The sequence below is a fragment of the Eubalaena glacialis genome, chromosome 13 (assembly GCF_028564815.1).
Source record: "Eubalaena glacialis isolate mEubGla1 chromosome 13, mEubGla1.1.hap2.+ XY, whole genome shotgun sequence".
Classification (NCBI taxonomy): Eukaryota; Metazoa; Chordata; class Mammalia; order Artiodactyla; family Balaenidae; genus Eubalaena; species Eubalaena glacialis.
The window spans coordinates 14687468-14707189 of NC_083728.1; the positions used below are offsets into that span (position 1 = coordinate 14687468).

General features: G+C 47.9%; 1 protein-coding gene across 3 annotated transcripts in view; it reads left to right on the forward strand.

Moving 5' to 3' along the window:
• Nucleotides 1-19722, forward strand: part of SLC13A3 (solute carrier family 13 member 3) — a 76323-nt gene that overhangs the window by 2444 nt on the left and 54157 nt on the right. The window contains exon 1 of one of the 3 annotated variants that reach the window (XM_061208459.1): nt 3699-3748. The exons of 1 other annotated variant lie outside the window; for it this stretch is intronic. The gene's annotated coding sequence lies outside the window, so the exon portion shown is untranslated. One more of the 3 variants, XM_061208460.1, reaches the window with a different exon arrangement.

A 19722-nucleotide genomic window follows, 5' to 3' on the forward strand; every position in this document is an offset into this window, starting at 1 on the left:
ATTATTATTATATCCTTGGATATTAATAACTGACATGCCTCTTAATGCACAATGTGAATAAAAGCATCCTTAGAGAATAATGAACAGAGAAAATTGCTGTTTTTATTGATCTGTGACATGCATTTAAAGCAAACAGTGGGTGTGCTCTGCACACATAGTTTCAAGACAATTCCTGTAATCGTAACCAGTTTTAATCCCGTGATAACCTCCCCAAACAAAGGCTGGCAGTCTAAAAAAACATTGTGCTTTCTGTGCAAATGAAGCTTCAAGGCAAGTGTCCTCCGTGTCCACCCCACCCCCAACATCAGATTGCTGCTTCTAAGCCGCTCTCACCTGGAAACTCTGGAGCCACCAATGCCGGTCATAGGGTACACCTGGGTCCCCAAAAACTTTTGCAAAATTGTAGGTATCGGGAAAGAAGTTTGAGATCCTTGGCACTGATCATTTGCCCCTCGCTGGGTGCTGTTTTTCCAGCTTGATAAGGTCTACAGGCCATTGCTGCTCTGATGTTCTAGAAGTCTGTGTGATCGAAAGGGTTGGTTCTCATACACCTGTCCCCTGGTGTATGCGACTGGTGAGGGAGGCTGCAGGGAGCCTGGGGTTAATCTGAAGGGTAGAGCCAGGGGGTGGGGATGGCAGGGGATGGGAACAATTCTTACATTATGTCCTCCTGGCTTGGAACCCTGTCAGTAGGGGTGAAAAGGAGTGGGATGCCCTTCTGGAATGCAGTGCCTGCAATTTCCAGGGCCACTGGGGATCATGGCTCTTGCCACAAAGAGTGCCAGAGACTAAGGAAGTCAGGACACTGCCGGAGGGACCACCTCAAAGTTTTCCAAGAATGGACATCTTGGGAGGTGGATATTAGAGGACCGGCCTTGGGCAGCTAGAGGGGACGGATTAGACTATTAAATCAGGCTTGCAAATCTGCACCAGTCCCATGTGTTTGCAGAGAAATCTTGCCTCCTTTCCCTCCTTACACCCACTGAAAGCAAATTTAGCTGGACTGACCATCTGGCCAAGATGAGTTCTTACGGTGGGTACTCATAGGTGACTCTTTCTAAGGATGCTTTGAGGAGGAGGAGTTTGGGGGAGGGGCTGCTCTGGGCAGGACTGCTGTAGAGTGTTCTACAGGCTGTGCACTGCACAAGGAGACCTGAGGAGGCAAAATGAGACTGAACCAACCTGCACTCCACATGCCAAGCTGTGTACTCTGGTGCAGTGCTGGATCCACCTGAGGAAGAGCCCCTTTTCCCAATTTGCACAAAGGCGTCAAGTCTGGCTAGCAGCACACTTGTTCTGGGGCGGTAGTACATCTGTGAAGTCAGAGGCCCACTTTTTTTTGCATATGCCTAATTCTTGGGTGGGGGAAATTCAGGTGGGTGACCAGGAAAATGGTTATTTCATTCCCAGTTTTGAGTCTTTGGAATCAGAACTGGATTCTCATTCCACATCATTGCTCTGTGACCTTGGGCAAGTCATTTGGCTTCTCTGGGCCTCAGTTTCTTCATTGATACCATGCCCATAACATCACCTTCCTCCCTGGTTATTATTTGGGCCCAATGAAATCGTATATTATACTTGCACCATAACTTCTTACTTTTTTATTCAACACTCAAGGTATGTTTTAACTCTCCTATTTTGCAGATGAGGAAACTGAGACTCAAGTAAGATGATCAAAATAGCATGGGCCTTGGAGCTGGGAAGACCTGGGTTTGGGTCTTTGTTCTGAAACTGTGAGTTAGGGAGCTTGGGTTGGAGATTTCACATTTCTGAGCCTCGGTTTCCTCACTTGTGAAGTGGGGAGAACTCACATGCTTCCCAAAGGGCTACTATGGGACTTAATTAAGAGAAGATACAGAAATTGTCCAGTGCCGTGTCAAACATGGTGGGAGTTTATAATAATAATAATTGCTAAAAATTTTTTCCATTTGCCCCACACTGTTTTACATGCCTTTCACATTTTAGTTCATTTACTCTTCACATCAGCCTTAAGAAGTAAGAATAATGATTATCCCCATTTTTACAGATGAGGAAAGTGAGGCCCAGAGAAGGAAGGAAGTTGCCTGAAGCCTCACAGTGAGCTGTGAGTGGCAGGGCGGGGGTGAGTCCCTCCATCTCCCTCTTCTTGTCCAGTGATTCCCCCATCTCAGGCTCCCAGTCATCACTGTTTTATTCTATCGACATTTCAATTAATCTCTGAAGCCTAACTTCTAGATTAGGGATGCGGGGAAGCAGAGGTCAAGCTCCCTTATTTCCGTTCAGATTATAGTAAGCCCTCAAGAAAGGATAGGAACAGCTAATATTTATTGATTACTTACTAGAAGCTCAGGCCCCCTCTCTCCCTCTGCACCAGCCACACTGGCCTTCTTGGTGTTCCTTAAATATCCCAAGATTGCTCTCACCCCAGGGCCTTTGCACTTACTGTTCCCTCTGTCTGAACTCCTCTTCCCCCCAGGTGTCTGCAAGCCTTGCTCCCTCACTTCGTTCATCTTAGTTCAAAGATGAACCTCCTGAAAGGCCTTCCCTGGCCACCCTATCTAACATAGAATACAAAAAATCCTTTACACTTTCTTCTCTGCCTTATCTTACTTCATGGTCTTCATCACTATCTGCCAATATATTATGTATTTAAGGAATGGGCAAGTCAGAGTAAGCAGACTTAGGACTGGCTAGTTCAAATAATTGCAGTGGGCTCTGGGACATAGACACTGTCCCTAGTTGTTTGGTCCCTGGCCCTGGATGATTACGGCAGGCGGATAGTGGCCTGGAGTGAGAGAACCCAATAAAGGAGATGGTTGGGGGTGTGGCTCTGGATTGGCTGGTTTACATTTGAAAAACTGATGCACAGGTGAGTTGTTTACTATCTCTAGGAATTAGCTAGCCCTGGGAGAGGCAGACACTCCAAGTTTAGCTAGGTCCCAAGATGCCAGAGCATCAAATTCAGAAACTTGAAAACATGGTTGTTACAGTCTCCCATACTCTTCTCTTCTCTCACTATGGTCCAGCCTCATAGGTCTTCTTTTGGTTCTTTAAACCTGCCAAGCTTGTTGCTGCCTCAGGGCCTTTGCACTTGCTGTTCTCTGCCTGGGATGCTCTTGCCCCTGATCTTCCACAGCTGGATCTGTCTGGTCATTTGGGTCTTAGCCCCAAAGGCACCTCCTCCAAGGAGTCCTCCTTGATTACCTTTTCTCAAGAACACTTACTCTCCTCACTGTACAAAGCACTCTCTAAAACAGCTTCCTGTTTTATTTCCTTCATGGCATTCATCCCAATCTGAAGTGTTCATTATCTGTTCACTGTCTGCCTCCGCCACTAGGCTGTGAGTGATGTAAGGGCAAGACCCGTGTCTGTCTTGTTCCCTGCAGCATCCCCAGTGCCTAGGACAGCGTCTGACACATAGTAGGTACTCGGTAAACAAGTGAATGAATGAATTTGCATTTGAACTCAGGTATCTCTGATTTCAGAAGATGTGCACTTTTAAAACCCCAGACTGCTACTAATCTGTGGAAGATTTGAGCTTGAATCGGTGTTTCCAGCCCTTTCGTTTTTCAGTTGGGAAGACTGAGGCCCAGAGGGCACATGGAGGGACTTTCCCAGCCCCTCCCAGCCAGGTGGTCCTAGAACCCTCATCTGTGCCCCCTCCATGCTCTCCCGCCAGGTTTCACCTGTTGCCCACACAGACCCCTTGGCCTCGGAACCGCTCCTCTGAGGTCCAGCCAACTTTCCACTTTCCTGGAGCTCCTGCCAGGTGTGTAAACAGGCCAGTGTGATTCCTGGTGATGCAGCGGGGAGCAAGATCGTGTTTCCTGACCTAACTCGGCAGGACAATGCCCTCTGGACTGATGAGCAGGATTTCAGACACCCTCAGACCTTGAAGACACAAAGTCAGCATCCTAGCTAGGCTGGACCTGGCCAGGGCCTGGAACAAGTGACACAGGTGTGCCCGAACTGCTCTCTCCAGCGGAGATGCACCAGGAACGAGGGAGATACACAAGGCCACGCCATCTCTGGCAAGCCTCCATTTCCTCATCTCAAAAATGGGCATAATGAAACCCACCTGCTTGGAAGACTTGACAGTGCCTGACGCATAGTAGGTACTTGGTAAAGAATTGCGGCTCTTTCTATTATCTGCAAAATAGGGGTACCAGGCTCTCAGCTCTATGTACTTGTCCCTGAAATTCATAGGGGGAGGGGCAGCCAATGGGAAGGAGCCTGTGCTGGGCGGGGGGCGGAGGAAGGCAGGAGGACTGATACACAGGACAGAACAGTGATCCCCAGTCCGATAAAGATATTGGAAAAGGTCTGGGGAGGCCAGCATGCCCCTCCTGGCCAGCCCAGTGGTTCCCCTGCCCAGTTCCTTTTGCTCTACTCTCCTGCGGGGTCCTCTCTCAGTCTGGGCTGAGAGAGGGATTTGATTTCAGCCGTACTAAGCTCTCCTACAGGAATGTGCTGGTCCCTGGGAGGCTCAGGAAGTGAATTCAAGTTTGTTGATGTCCTGGGCCACATGCCTTATTCATACTCTCTCCTCTGTCCCCCAAGAGGCCTCCTAAGAGCCATAGTCAACACCTCTCTAGCACTTATGAAGTGCCAGGCACGGTTCAAAGCACTCAAGATATGCTTGCTAGCTCGTTTATGCTCGCCCTGGCTCTGTGGCCCAGGTGCTGCTATTATCCACATTCATAGATGAGGAAACTGAGTCACAGAATGGTTCAGTCACTTGCCCAAGCTCCCACGTTTTGGATGTGGCAGAGCTGGGATTCCAACTCTGGCATTCAAGCCCCAGAGTCTGTGCTTTTAGCCGCTGTGTGACACAAGGGTGATGGACCCATTTTACAAATGAGAAGGCTGAGGCTCAGAGAGGTGAAGTCACCCGCCACCTCACGGCCACTGAATGAGTAGTGAGGCTGCCAATCGAGCCTACGTCTGCCTTGTTGAAAGCCCACACTCCTTCATGGTTCAGTGGAGGCAATGGGGAAGGGAGTGGTTGTGCTGGGTGTGGTGGGGGACATTAAGAAAGGCTTCCCAGAGGAGAGACCTGTCATTCTGACACTGGAATGGGAGTTTGGAGGTCTCAGAGGGGCCTGAAGATAGGAACTAACGTGGCTGGTCAAACATGATAGGTAGGAGCTTGGATTTGGGTGCTTGGGTTCAAATCCTGACTTTTTAATATGCTGTGTGACCTTGGGCCAGTTACTTAACTTCTCTGTGCTCAGATTCCTCATCCGTGAATGGGTATGATAATAATTAATGATGCTTGTAAAGGGCTCAACACATGTTGCCTGCCTTCATGGATAAATCACTGCCTGTGTCCTGGGCTCTGGGAAATCCTTTAAATCAGGGTTCTTAAGCATTTTGCTCCCCAGGAGACATTTGGCAGTGCCTGGAGACATTTTTGATTGTCACAGCTGGAAGGAGCTGCTACCGGCATCTAGGGATGCTGCTAAACATCCTACAGTACACAGGATGGCCCCCACAGCAAAGAATTCTTGGGCCCCAAATGTTAACGGTGCTGAGGTTGAGAACCTCTGCCTTCAATGCGTTAGTTTGTTTCATCCCCCAGCAGGCTGTGAGACAGGCACAGTCAAGTCCAATTTTCTGTCAGGGACACTGTGTCCCGGAGAGGGGAAGTGCTTGCCTGTGGACACACAGCCTGGCCACAGAAGGCCTCCCAGGGTGGAGGGGATTTGGAAATGGAGGGCGTTCCAGGCAAGACAAAACACCCCCTGGCCCTCCAGCCCCGCTCCGGGCTCTGCTGCATGGAGCTGACCCGTTCCCTCTGCCCTCTGGGCTGTCAGCGGGCGGGAACAGCCTCCTTTCCCTTGGCTGGGAGAAATAACAAGAGAGGCCCTTGTTTGCTGCCACCCACAGCCCGGATTGTCCCCTCGATTTCACATGCTGCTTGCACCTTACTCTCATGACAATCCACTTTGCTGGCTGGCTTGGGAGGCCTGGAGAGTGGGAGAAGGAAGGAAACGTCTTCCTGCTCCTTTTAGCCATTTCCTGCCCCTGTCTGGAGCCCCCTTGGATTTCTCTGGAAAGGGCTGGGACTCAGCAAAACTTCTCCTGGTGCCCGAGCAGGGCATTTTACAGCACAGAGTCCAAAAAACAGAAGTGTAGGCAGTTTCCTGAGACATGAGCCCTGGGAACGTGGTCTGCTGTGCCGACATCTGGGACTAGAATGTGGGGTCTCCAGGCCTGGGGGAGCTGGCAGAGGCCTGATGCAGGGCCCTGCCCGCGACCCAGCTCCCACCTCTTGTTGGGGAAACTGAGGCTGTTCTGAGAGGCTCTTCCTACCTCCACTAAACTGGTCATCTACCTGGGAGACCTGGCTTCCTTTCCTGCTCCTTATCTTCTGCGGGATCTGGACCTCCTTCAGACCTTGGCTTTCCTCCTCTGGACAAGGGGTCTGCCCAGAATCACTGAGCTGGTTTGTCCCCCAGAATCACTTTCTGAGGGGGAGGGGGCAGCATCATGAGAGTATGAACTCTAACACCAGATTTCCTGGACTCCAGGACGGCTCCCCCACTTCCTGGCTGTGTGACCTTGGGCAAGTTACTTAGCCTCTCTGTGCCTCAGTTTCCTCCTCTGTGAAATGAGGTGCACTAATGGGACCTACCTCAGAGGGGTGTTGTGAAGATTGGTTCAGATACCTAAAATACTCTGGGCTGCTCCTGATCATAAGAGGTATTAGGTAAATGTCTGTTGTTACTATGGTTGGCAGTAGTAGTATTGTTATTTGCATTACAAATGAGCCCGTGGATCCCGTGGAAGTGCTTTATAGGGGATGAGACTTTCTTCTGCATCCTACTGGCTTCTTCCCTTTACTCTCTGTGTAGGTTCTTGGGTTCTCTGAGCCTCCATTTCCTCCACTGTATATGGAGTAAAGCTCATGTCCTAGGAGCTGCTGGGAAGATTAAATGAGATAGTGCTTATTCAGAGAAAAATCCCAGTGAAAGTTCCCTTTCCATTCTTTTTTTATATTTTTTAATTTATTTTATTTATTTTATTTTTGGCTGCGTTGAGTCTTCGTTGCTGCACGCGGACTTTCTCTACTTGTGGCAAGCGGGGGCTACTCTTCGTTGCGGTGCGCAGGCTTCTCTTTGCGGTGGCTTCTCTTTGTTGTGGAGCACGGGCTCTAGGCGCACAGGCTTCAGTAGTTGTGGCACGTGAGCTCAGTAGTTGTGGCTCATGGGCTCTAGAGCACAGGCTCAGTAGTTGTGGCGCACGGGCTTAGTTGCTCTGTGGCATGTGGGATCTTCCTGGACCAGGGCTCGAACCTGTGTGCCCTGCATTGGCAGGCGGATTACCAACCACTGCGCCACCAGGGAAGCCCTCCCTTGCCATCCTTATTCTTGCCCTGAAACCCAGAGCCCCAAAGGCCTAAGAAGTGAGGGATTGTGGGCAGTGGAGGGTCATTGTCAAGAGGGGCTTGGAAACTCCACAGGTCAGGCCTTAACAGCAGGGGTCAGCTTTCCCATCCCCCACTGCATCAACTCCCAGGATGCCTGGGGCAGGGCCAGCTGGACCAGAGTGGAGGTGGGATGATGGTAAACGGTAGAGAATTGAAAATGTCAGGGGCAGGGAAGACCTCAGTGCCCAGGAGAAGTTAGGCTAAGTGGTGGGCACACAGGATGCAGCCTCAGATGATCCAGGATGGACCCCTGCCAAGAACTTGCTCTGTGGGGGGAAGCAAGACACTTCCCTTGCCAGCCTCAGTTTCCTCATCTGTCTCATGCACCCGCTTGCCTCATGGGGCTGTGGGGAGGAGCCAGGGAAACCAAGCACTTTGTAAACAGTGAAGTACCCTGCAAATAGTAAAGTACAAATAGGGATCCTGCCTATCTTGTTCACTAATATACCCCTAACACTTGGCAAACAGGGTGCTTAATAAATATGTCCAGAATGAATACGGAATCAAAACAATATTTCTTTAGTGTTTCCTGTGTGCCAGACACTGTCCATAAGTGATTATTACATTTAGTTTGAAAGTATTAATTGAGCACCTACTACATGCCAGCTACTATTCTAGAGGAACATGGCAATGAACCAAATAGTCACAAATCCTTATACTTAAGGAGCTGACATTTTAGAGGGGTAAACATTAAAACAAACAAACAAAAAAAAGCAAGCAGATAAATAAGATCTATAGTATGTCAGATGTTGATAAGTGCTATGGAGAATAAAATCAGAGAAGGCGGGGAGCCTGGAATGGAGGTAAGTGCAATTTTAAGTCAGGAAGATTTCGAGAAGGGAACATTTGAACAAATACCTGAAGGAGATGACATTGGAGCAAAGACTTGAAGGAGGTAAAGGAAGGAGCCCTGAGCGCATATAGAGGAAGAGCATTCCAGGTGAGGGGACAGCAAGTCAGAGGTCCTGAGGTGGGAGTATGGAGAGTGTTCAAGAAATATCAAATGGTCTTTCTGGGTCCTCGTGACAGCCCTTCCAGGAGACTGACCCCTGGCCCCCTGATCACAGGGAAACTAAGTTGAAGATCTTAGATGGGATTTAAAGGCAGATCCCACCATAATGCCTTCAGGCTGGATTTTACTTCAACCAGAGAAAGGCTTCCTTCCCACACCAGGCCTCCAAAGGTGTGGGACAGGCTGTCAGGAGCAGCGAGAGGTGGAGAAGCCCTGAGCGGGCTTTAAACACACCCGCCACCCATGTTGGGAACTGAAGGGCCCTTTGGACAGATGGGGAGACTGAGGCCCACAGAGAAGAAGGAGCTGCCCAAGGTCACACAGTCAGTTGGCCTCTTTTTCGGAAGCACATGTTCTGTCCTCCTCTGGCTGAGCCAGGCCGCTGGGGACTCCTGGGTCCCATGCAGCTGCCACCCTGCCCCCAGCTGCCTGTCTGGCTCATGAATGATTAGCGAGGCCTGGGCGGCAGTGGGGTGTGAGCTGCCCCAGGAACGCTTTTAATGAATGGCTCGAAGAACTTTAACTTGTGACAACACCTGCTAATAAGTCCAGGGGTCTAACACAGTCCGTTCCAGAGGAAGGGGTAGGAGGATAGAGTGGCTGCCTCAGAGGTCTCCTGGGACAAGTCCCCCCCCTCCACTTTCTCCTCTTTCCCCCATTGAGTCTTGAGCCCAGATAGACACAGGTGGCTCCTAACTGCTTTCTCAGAAGAGAGGGTAGGAGGGAGCCCTGCCTGGAAATCAGAGACTAGACATCTGCGCTGTCTCAACTATTTCCCTCTGGGTCACCCTGGGCTAGTTTCGGTCTTAACCCTCCATGCCTGTCTCCTCCTCCAGAAGGTGGGCACTAAGATCAGCCGGGCTTATCCTCAAGACTGAACAGATCCAGAGAGGATGTGAAAGGGCCTGTAAAGTGCTTTTCTGTTGAATATCTGTCCTTCCATTTCCAGAAACTACCAGAGTGTGGGAGGAGCAAAAGTCACAATAAGTGTAAAAGGCTTAGCTCAGCACCTGTACATAGTGAGTCTCAGTAAATGCTGGCTGTTACCATCACTACTGTTACTCTCCTCACTGAGCCCAGGACCAGGGCCCAGGGGATCAGGACCGTGGCCCTGAGCTCGGACCACTATGCTGAAATCACGGCTTCATCCCTTGCTAGAGATGCACACATGGATGAAGAAGCTGCTGGACCTCTGTGTGCCTCCAGTTTCTCATTTCTAAACAGGGGTGTGAGACGAGCAGGTGAGCTAATGCAGGCAAGGCTTGGTGCCTGGTCATAGTAAGCCCTCAATGAACGGTAGCTTTATTATTCTCACCCGTCATTCACACTGAGGCAGTGTGAACTTGGGCCAGTCACTCAAGCCCTCTGAGCCACACGTAAACTGGGAACAGCGGTCGTAGCTGCCTCGTGGGGCTGTGGGTAGAGTTGAATGAGGGAGTCCACGAGCCGTGCCTGGCATGTAGTCAGTGCTCAGTGTGGGCAGCCATCTTGAATAACAGCGCTGCTGCTCTGAGACCATGAGGGACAGCTGCTCGGGAGACCACGGAGAGAGATGCTGCCAGCGTTGCAGGGCTTCCAAAGAACGGCCACATCCATCCATGTTCTCTTTGATCTCCTTCCCAGCTCTCTCAGGATGGTGTAATAGGCATCCTGATTTACGGATGAGGACGCAGAGGCTCAAAAAGGCCACCGGTCCTTCCAAAGCCTGAAGCTTGTAGGTGGTAGACCAGGATTTGCACCGGCAACTCTGTGACTCCTAGTGGCCTTGCACCCAGAGCCTCAGCTGGCCTTACTTAACTCCCTTTTTGCAAGTGGAGGCTCATGCCTCAGTGCCTCTTGGCCTCAGCAGAGAGGGTTTCTCCTGGGTTGTCTCGTCTTGCTGGGTCCTTTGCCTGGGCCTGCTGTGTGTGCTCCAAACTCCTTTCCTTTTGGGGTCAATATCTACCTAGCATCATTGCCTTCATCCCCACATGGCAGACTGGAAGTGCTTTAGGGATCACTGAGATGAAACTTCTGATATAAAGAGGGCAAGAAATGTGCAAAAGTAACAGATTCCATCAGTAGGAGGTAACATTTTATATATATTCCTTACTCTACCAGCATTCTGCTCCCAGCACTCAACCTACATTCACTTTATTTAATCCCCATAGCAATAACTCTATGAGGTTGAAATTCTTATCATCATTATCATCATCCCCATTTTACAGATGAGAAAACTGAGGCACGGAGTTAAGTCACTTTTCTAGGAAGCGGTAGAGGCAGGATTCGAGCCCGGGCACCCTGGCACTGAAAGCCAAGCTCGTGACTCAGGCTCCTCTGCTCTCGGCATCAGGTCCTGATTTCAGCCCCCGTCTCCTAGCTCCCTGTCCACTGCTCTTTCTGCTGATCCCAACAGCTCCAGCTTCTCGGGAACTGGTCATTTTCCAGGTGCTGTACGACTGTGACTCTGAGATGCCATCGTTCCTGGGTTATCTGTGAGCTAACTGAGCTCCGAGCCTGCCCAAGGCCACTCACACCAGTCATGGATGCCTGAGCCACCGTGTTTCAAGCCCTGAGTGGCCCCAGGGGTTTTGACCACTGTGTAGGCCCAGCCTTGGGCTGGGGGTGATGAGGGGATACTGAGAGGTTTAAGGCATGGCTTTGGCCTTTCTAGAGTTCAATGTTCAGGGCTTCCCACAGCCCTGGCCCTGAACACTCCTGGGGAATGGGCCTCTAGTGGGCAGCAGGAGGGCACCACTGTGGGCAGCTGGCCCTGGTCCTGCTCCCTGAAGGGCCTGGCATGGAGCCTCCAGTGCCTGCTGAGAGCCTGGTCACAGCCCAGTGCCTTGACAAAAACTCAACCCAGCAGGGAGATGGGGCACAGGAGGGAAGGTAGTGGTGGATGCAGTTTCCGGACAGCTCCTGCCCTGGGCTCGGAGAACACACCATTTCTCTTTCTTTCTTTTCCTGAGTGAGGGGGGCAGACTTGAGGGCAATGGGGGAAAAGTTGCCGTGTGTCTGCCTGGAAATCATTCCCCAGCTCAAAAATTAACCGCCTGACATGGCACTTTCTTCTTTCTCCCCTGTCACCTCTGCGTGTTTTGCCTGCAGACTTTAATCCCCGTGGTTATGGATTGGCTGAGCCTGAGAAGCTGGGATTTCTTTGGCGGGGGGATTATAAAGCTTCCTGTAAGAAATGTGTGGGTTGGGTTGGCATGAATCAGGCTGGTCAGGGACTAAGGGGACCCGTGGCCCAATTCTTGCTCCCAACCAGGTTCAGGACTAGGGAGAGCCAGGCGAGGCACCCTGGGAACAAAGTTTAAGGAGGGACTCACTGTCAGGGTCATGCACCTGCCTCACCCTGGTCCCAGCCCAGCTCCCAACTCCTGCTGTCTGATAAGCCTCAGGGCGCAGTGGTCTTTCCATGAAACAAGGTAAAACAAGTCCTTACTTCTGACTTGCTGTGTGACCTCAGGCAAGCCACTTTCCTTCTCTGGGCAGTCATTGTATTAGGGGTTAAATTAGACCTGGGTTTCTCAGCCTCAGCACTGGTGACATTGATCCTATTGGGAACAAATAATTTTCTGTTGTGGGGCATTGTAGGATGTTTAGTAGCATCCCTTGCCTCTACCCACTAGATGCCACTAGCATCATCCCCTCCAATCACCCAAAAATGTCCCTTTGTCCCCTGGAGGTCAAAATCATCCCCTATTGAGAACCACTAGATTAAGTAATCTCAGGTTCATTCTGGCTCTGATATTTTAGGATTTATTTAAAGATCTAAGAACAATGTATTTGAGCTCAGCGTTTAAGAAATTAAACTTGTATTATTAAGAATAAAGTAACATTAATATATGATTTTTAATAATTATTACAACGTAACAATAGCTTATATTTGTTGAGCATTCCCACGTGTCCATCACTGGGTCAGTGGTTATTTTATATGAAATAAATCACTCTCCCAGGTAGGTACTATTATTATGTGCCTACAGCACACAGGGAAACTGAGGGTGAGGGCAGTTAAATAACTAGGTCACACAGCTAGAGTGTGGAAGGATTGAGTTTATAGCTCAGGCTTGTCTGATTCCAAAGCCCATACTATTTCTACAGTGCATGTTTATTGAAGGAATATTAGAAAATACAGATAAGCAAAAGGAAATTTAGTACTTTCTGATGACAAAATTATTAGGTGGAAGGCACTTCTGGTTTAAGTTGGTGGAGTCCAGACTTTTCTATTCCATTCACCTTTCTGAAGCAGTCTGAAAACAGCAACAAAAAGCAACAAATGGAAGAGAAAATGCCATCTCTGATGGCAGACCACAATCCCGCCCTTGGTTTGTGAAGAAGAGCTGACAATGGTGGTGGGATTTGGACCAAATTGCAGGAGGGAACCAAGAGCTTCTGCAGCCCCTGGGCAGGAGGCAGAATTCTCCAGAAGTATTTTTCAACTCTATGAGCCCTTCCTAATCCCAGCAAAGCCTGAAGCATGCACACGGTAAGGGAGAGTCGCTGAAATGCATGTGACAGTTCAGAGTTCAGATGAACTGGATGAAGAGGCTCGAAGACCATTGGTAAGAAGCAGGATGTTAAAGTGGCAGGTGAGAGAAGGATGGGTAACGATCAACCATATGGTTGTAAGGGTTCTAATTTTCTCTCAGTAAGTCGAAGAGACTTACTCAAGGAGATACTGAAGAACTGTGACATTCTTGGGTCTTTACACTTAATCTCCACACTAAGTCTATTGCTTAGAGTAGAGATATATTTCAGGGAAGTGGTGGTGAGAAAGGGTTCTGAGATAATCCACAGGGCTACTGCATAGACACCTGCTGCCCCAGCTTCCTCCTAGCCCCTCTCCCCACACTTTCTTTTAACAAAGAACTGTGCTAAGTAGCCAGCATGGGACCTACAAAAAGACTGTGTGAGAAATAAGAAGAAAGGGAACATCAAATGAAAAGTAGACAAAGAGTGAATACTGGAAGAGTTGTGTAATGAAGAGAAACTACTGAACAGACATTTCTCCGTGAAATACACAAAAAATTAAAGAAATGATGGCCTTCCTAAAATAAATCTCAAGATGAGAAATAAAAGGGTCAAAGAAGAGATAATAAAAAGTAGACGGAGATGAAAAAAGCAGTCTTCTGGAAGTGGAGGGAGGAGAAAAGTGAAGCCACTCTATTATAAAAGCTCTTTTAGAAACAGCAAAATGGAAAGTATTAAAAACATAATCAAGGACATGTTACACAGGCTAAAGAAGATTGAACAAAATGAAGTGGGAAAGAAAGAGTAAAAAAGGATGAAAGAAAAATGATCAATAGGGGGGACAAAGGAAATCCAACTTCTGCATAATTGGTATTGCTGAAGAAGAAAGAAAAAGAAATCAAACAAGTAAAACAGAAAACAATATTGGAATCTTTAATAGTAGAAAACGTCTCTGAAACCAAACTAACTTAAAACATATGCAAATTTTCTGTCTCCCAGAAAAAAACTTAATAGAGACTCATCAACACTGAGCTATATCATGGTAACATGAATGAACTTGAGGATTCAACCAAAAAACCTTATGGCTATCCAGGCAAAAATTTTGATGAGCTGTAAGAGGGAAGAAATCAGGCTGGTCTCAAATTTCTGCACAGTGAAATCTCTCCTAATTCTCAGAAAAAGAAAGCATAACCCCAGAATTTTACAGATATATTAACTGTGTATTCAGGGAACGTCTACTTAAAAAAAAAATACATATTTATTCTTGAAATTTGGAAAAGCAGAGCACATAATGAACACATTTATTCATAATCTCACTCCTAAAATAGTCTGCCTGTCAAGTACATATTTTAAAATGCTTTCACATGCATTCATTCTAATGGGATCCTCTGTGACGTAGACATCGCAAAATTATTATTTCCAATTTGCAGATGAATGAACTCAGTGACTTGACACGAGAATTCAGTGGCCAAACCACTACACCCAGGCTTCCTGGCCCTCAGTCCCGAATGCTCTAGAGTAGCTCTGTCCAACAGAACTTTCTGTGGTGATGGGATGTTCCAGATCTGCTCCATCCAGAAAGGTAGACACTAGTCTCACGTAGCTGTGGAACACTTGAAATGTGACTCGTGTGACCGAGAAACTGGAATTCTAAATTTCATTTAACTTTAATGAATTCAAACTTACATAGCCACAGGTGGCCCGAAGCTACTATATTCGGACAGCCCAGCTCTAGAGATTTCCTTGGCATTCTTTTCCCTTCTGAAAAAGAAAGCTGACCACTTTCCACTTCAGCCATCTCCCAAGCACATCCACATCAAGTTCTTCCAAATTCTGGCCTCTGGGATCAATCAGCCTCCATAGTTAGGACCAGCCTTCTGGCTTCTGGCCCCTGTCTTCTCGGGCTGCAGTCTCCTTCGGGCTTGTCCACCCCTGGAGGTTTTAGCTGAGTCACTCCAGCTTCTGCTGGCAGAGGGGACAGGCTGGGGATGTGAGAGATGTTTCACCTGGAGCCATGACTCCGTCTACCCTGGGCCACCTCAGCAAGATTCCCCTTCCTGAAGCTGAGCCTCTGGACAGAACAAAGTGGCAAAGTGGCAGACTGCTGACTCTTGAGATGACCCAGAAAGTGAGCCTGCAAGATCAGACACTTTCCCCCACCTCTGGACTCCAGAAGTTAAAATTCAAAGGAACAGGGTCTCGGGATCATGTGACTCTAGCCTTCTACCCTCCTTCTACCCTAATCTGCCCTTGAGGGATCAAAGGAAGATTCCATTCTGCAGACACGCAGGCTGACTCTCCCTGTGTCCAGGTGGCTGCTCTGAGTTCACCAAACAGGGGTCCCAGAGGTAGAGGTGGGTCAGACGTGCTGTGCACTGGAGTAAAATCATGGATTCACTGGACCCCACTCCCTGATCCACTATTTGGACCGGGAGCCATGAGATCTTCTCTTGTGCTCTATGTGGTCCTGAAGAGATCACTCCTCCTGTGACCTCAGTTTCTGTACCTGTAAAATGGGGATTTTAAGACAGAGCAGGGATTTTTCACAGAGCATCCTGATTCCTAGTAATCTGTGAAACAACTTGACATTAGATTCCAAGTTGTGTATGTGTGAGCACTTTTCTGGGATTTTCCACTAATTAAAACCATTTAGACGAGAGGTCATAAAGTGGTGACCATGGGTCTGATGCATTTTGCAGATGTGTTTTTTGGCCCACACTTTCCTTTTAATGAGCAAATCATTTAAAATGGTGAGATTTCACATAAAAGCACAATTTCAAGCTTCTCTTGAAAAAACAGGAGATCTGGCATCATGGGCCCCACGTTTCCCCATGGCAACAGTCAGGAGCTGAGCAGCAGTTGCTGTTTCCAAGGGGCCTATATTCCCCGCTTCACCACGGTCCCCACTCCTCCCTATTGCACCCATGACACTAAAGCCCAATGCCAGCTGTAATTTATCATCAAACTTGGGCATTTTTTTCCCTGCTAAAAGGATGGTTTTCTGTACCCACAACACTGTCCGAATTGCAAATCAGACTTGAGAAAACAAGGTGATATTTCTTATGCCAGCCCACTTCGGTCATTAAATTGTCCCTTGCATTTGAGTTTGTGATGCCTGATTTAGAGTACTTAATCATTCCTTTAACAAATGTCCATCGAGGCCCTGAAGATAGAGGTGAACAAACACAGACAAGGGCCCTGTTTGTATGGAGCTTACAGTCTGGTGGGAAGAGAGCTAATGATAAGTGAACAAACAAGAAATACTTCGGCCATTGGTAAGTGCAAGAACAAGGCTGGATGGTGGAGATCAGACCACAGACAATAGCGTGGTCTGTGAAGAGGTGACCTTTGAGATGAGGCCGAACAACAAGAAGGAGTGAGCTGGGCAGAGATCAAGGGGCCAGAGATCAAGGAGTGAGGGCCAGGCAGAGGAGACAGCAGGTGCAAAGACCTGGAGGTGGGAACGGGCTTGGCCCGCTGGATGTCTGAGAGCCCACCGCTTAGTGTCCACAGGCCAGCTCTCTGGTCGCTGCCTCCACGCCTCCTGGGAGACTTTTGCTCTGTGGAAGCCAGTTATTGTTCTCGAGGCCCGCCGGGGTGGAGGGGTGGGGGTGAGGGGCAGTAGTACTTATTAATTCCTCACCAGATGTCTGGCATCCAGATGGCAATTCTGAATCCAGTTTGCCCACAGGAAGCTCAGCTGGGGCAGGGAAGCTATTTGGGGTCACCTCAGCCCTGCTGCAATCCCTAACCAGCAAGGTAATGAAACACTCTTGACCCACTCACTGCCCAAGCCCCGTGTGGGCCAAGGATCGACTTCCCAACTCTTGCCATTTCCCTCACGTCACCTCCCTGGCTGACACATGCTGTATCTAGAATCATTCCTCCACAAAGTATTGATGTTGACATCCCAGCAAGAGCACCCAGAGAGCGAGGAGAGAATAGGAGGGAGCGAGAGAAACAGAGAGAGAGAGAAAAGAGGGGAAAGAGGGAGAGGGAGAATGCATGCCTGGGACTCAAGGCCTTTGAAAGGCAACACTTGCAGCCAGAATTTACCAACACTTCTCCCCCTCCCCCCCCATTCTATAATGTGCAGAATTAATACATTGCACTAAAGAACTGGCAGGATGTCACCCCCGAAGCAGAAGTCCTTGAATATTTACAGCAGCTTTATTCATAATAATGCCAAAATGGAAACACTCCACTTTCCACCAGCAAGAAGATGTACACAGAAAGAGTGGTATATTTACAGGATGGAATACTATGCAGTAGTAAAAAAGAATTAACTGGTGTAATTAACATGCAACTTCATGGATGAATCCACAGGCATTATATGAGCAGAAAATACAAAAGTCCATCATTCATTTAAGTAAAGTCCAAGAACAGGAGAAACCAATCTATAACAATGGAAATCACAGCAGTGTTTTGGAGGGGACGTGAGGATTGACCTGAAAGGGGCTAAGGGGAACTTTCTGGGGGATGGAAATATTCTATACCTTTTTTTTTAAACTATAGTTGATTTACAATGTTCTGTTAGTTTCTGGTGTACAGCAAAGTGATTCAGTTATACGCATATACATATATATATTCTTTCTCAGGTTCTTTTCCATTATAGTTTATTATAAGATATTGAATATAGTTCCCTGGGCTATGCAGTAGGTCCTCTATTTTATATATGGTAGTTTGTATCTGCTAATCCCAAACTCCTAATTTATCCCCCCAACCTTTCCCCTTTGATAAGTTTGTTTTCTATGTCTGTGAGTCTGTTTCTGTTTTGTAGATAGGTTCATTTGTATCATTTTTTTAGATTCCACATATAAGTGATATCATATATTTGTCTTTCTCTATCTGACTTACTTCACATAGTATGATTATCTCTACATCCATTCACGTTGCTGCATATGGCATTAGTTCATTCTTTTTTTATGGCTGAGTAATATTCCTTTGTATGTATATTTCTGTATTGGAAATGTTCTATGTCTTGATTGGGATGGTGGTTGTATGGGTACATACATTTGTTGAAATGCAAACTGTACACTTACAATGGACGCATTTTATTGTATGTAAACTATAGCTCATAAAGCTAATTTTTTTTTAAAGTCATGTTTATTTTTCTCTCCAGCTATTGCTCTAAAATGTATTCAGTAGGGGACGTTCTTCCCCTATAACCTGGACTAAAGCTCCTGCAGACCATGACTTTCCCCATCACTCTTGAGAAGTAATTAAAATCCTCCAGTTACTTGAATATACAAACACGATCTCTATTCAGAAAGTCAATGTTCAGTTCCAGGCAAGGATCAAAATGTGGAACTTGGTTCGAGGAAGTCTTTTTCCCTCCCCTACCTGGGTGCTCCACGGGCTGGGAGCCACTGAGAGGTAGCTCCTTCTTTCCCGGACTCCCCCTTAAGTTCTTCCTCTTCCTTATGTTCTAGAGAGAGGTCTCTGACATCCAGTGTGAGAGAAGCCAGGAGGGCAAGAGGAGCCTGGGGAGCAGGTGCGTGCTTGCCGGCTCCTCTGCTCAGCTGGCTTCCCCCACTGGGGGCCTGGTACGTCCTCTGACACATTGTCTTGCGAGCATCGCAAGAGGTTGGGGGAATAGAGGGTCCCCACTCCAGAAACACTTTCCTTGTGGGATACATTTTCTCTGATAGGTTGCGCCCCTCCAGTGCCTGGTTTTCCATTGGTTTGCTGTGTGTGAACTTTTTGGGGGGTCCTAGATAGAAGCAGACTTCTTAGGCAGGATTTAAAGTGGCCCTGGTGACCCACCTCTGGTCCTCAAGGAACACTCGGGATTTTCCTCCTCACATCTTTGGAGTATTTGTCCAGCTAGGGTTGCCAGACAAAATACAGGGTTCCCAGTTCACTTTGAGTTTCAGATGAACAGTGAATAATTTTTTTAGTATAAGTATGTCCCAAATGTTACATGGGTTATACTTATGCTAAAAAATTCATTCATTGCTATTCATCCAGATGCTGATGGGACATTTGGAAGTAGGCTGCTTAGCTTCTCCCCATCTCCCCCTTCTGTACTGACATAATGCTAAGCGGAGGCCCGGGAACCTGCTTGTTTTATCCAGTAGGCTGCCCTTGTGACCTTGGCCAGGTTACTTAATCACTCTGTGCATTAGTTTCCTTATCTGTTAAATGGAGATAATCACGGGACCTACTTCATAAGGCTGTTGTGACAATCACAAGTAAACTGAGATAACACAGGGACAGTATTTGGAATGGTGTCTGGCACATAGTACATTCTCAGTAAATGTTGGGTCTTAGTAGTCTTACTGTGGTGGTGGTGGTTGCTATCCTATGAAGAGAGGGAGGACTATAGCTTCCAGTTAGATTATTCTCTAGAGAAAAAGAGCCAAAATGGAAGGAAGGATGAGACTCCTGGATGGGAGAATTGGGAGGGGACATGGCGATTATTAAAAGCATGCCCTTTGGAGACAGTGGGGCACAGACGAGAAGTGATGGAGGGACATAGATGGCAAGGCCAGGCTTGAGAGGGGTTCTTTTGGTCTAGGAATGCGAGAGATTCCAGGGATGCTAGAGAGTTAGAGGCTGCAAGGATGTGGCAAGGACACCCATGGATCATGCAGAGATGCGGAGTGGTACGGAGTGCAAACTCTGGAGTCAGACCGCCTTGGGTTCAAATCCTGGCTCTGCCTCAGCAACCTCGGGCAGGTTACCCGACTTACCCTCTTTGCCTCAGTTGTCCCATTGCTAAAGTGGGGATAATAATACCTGCCTCCAAGCATGGCTGTGGAACGGAATGAGTTAATGCATGTAAATTACTAGGAAAAGTACCTGGCCAGTTGTAAGCACTTGTTCATTAACTCTCATT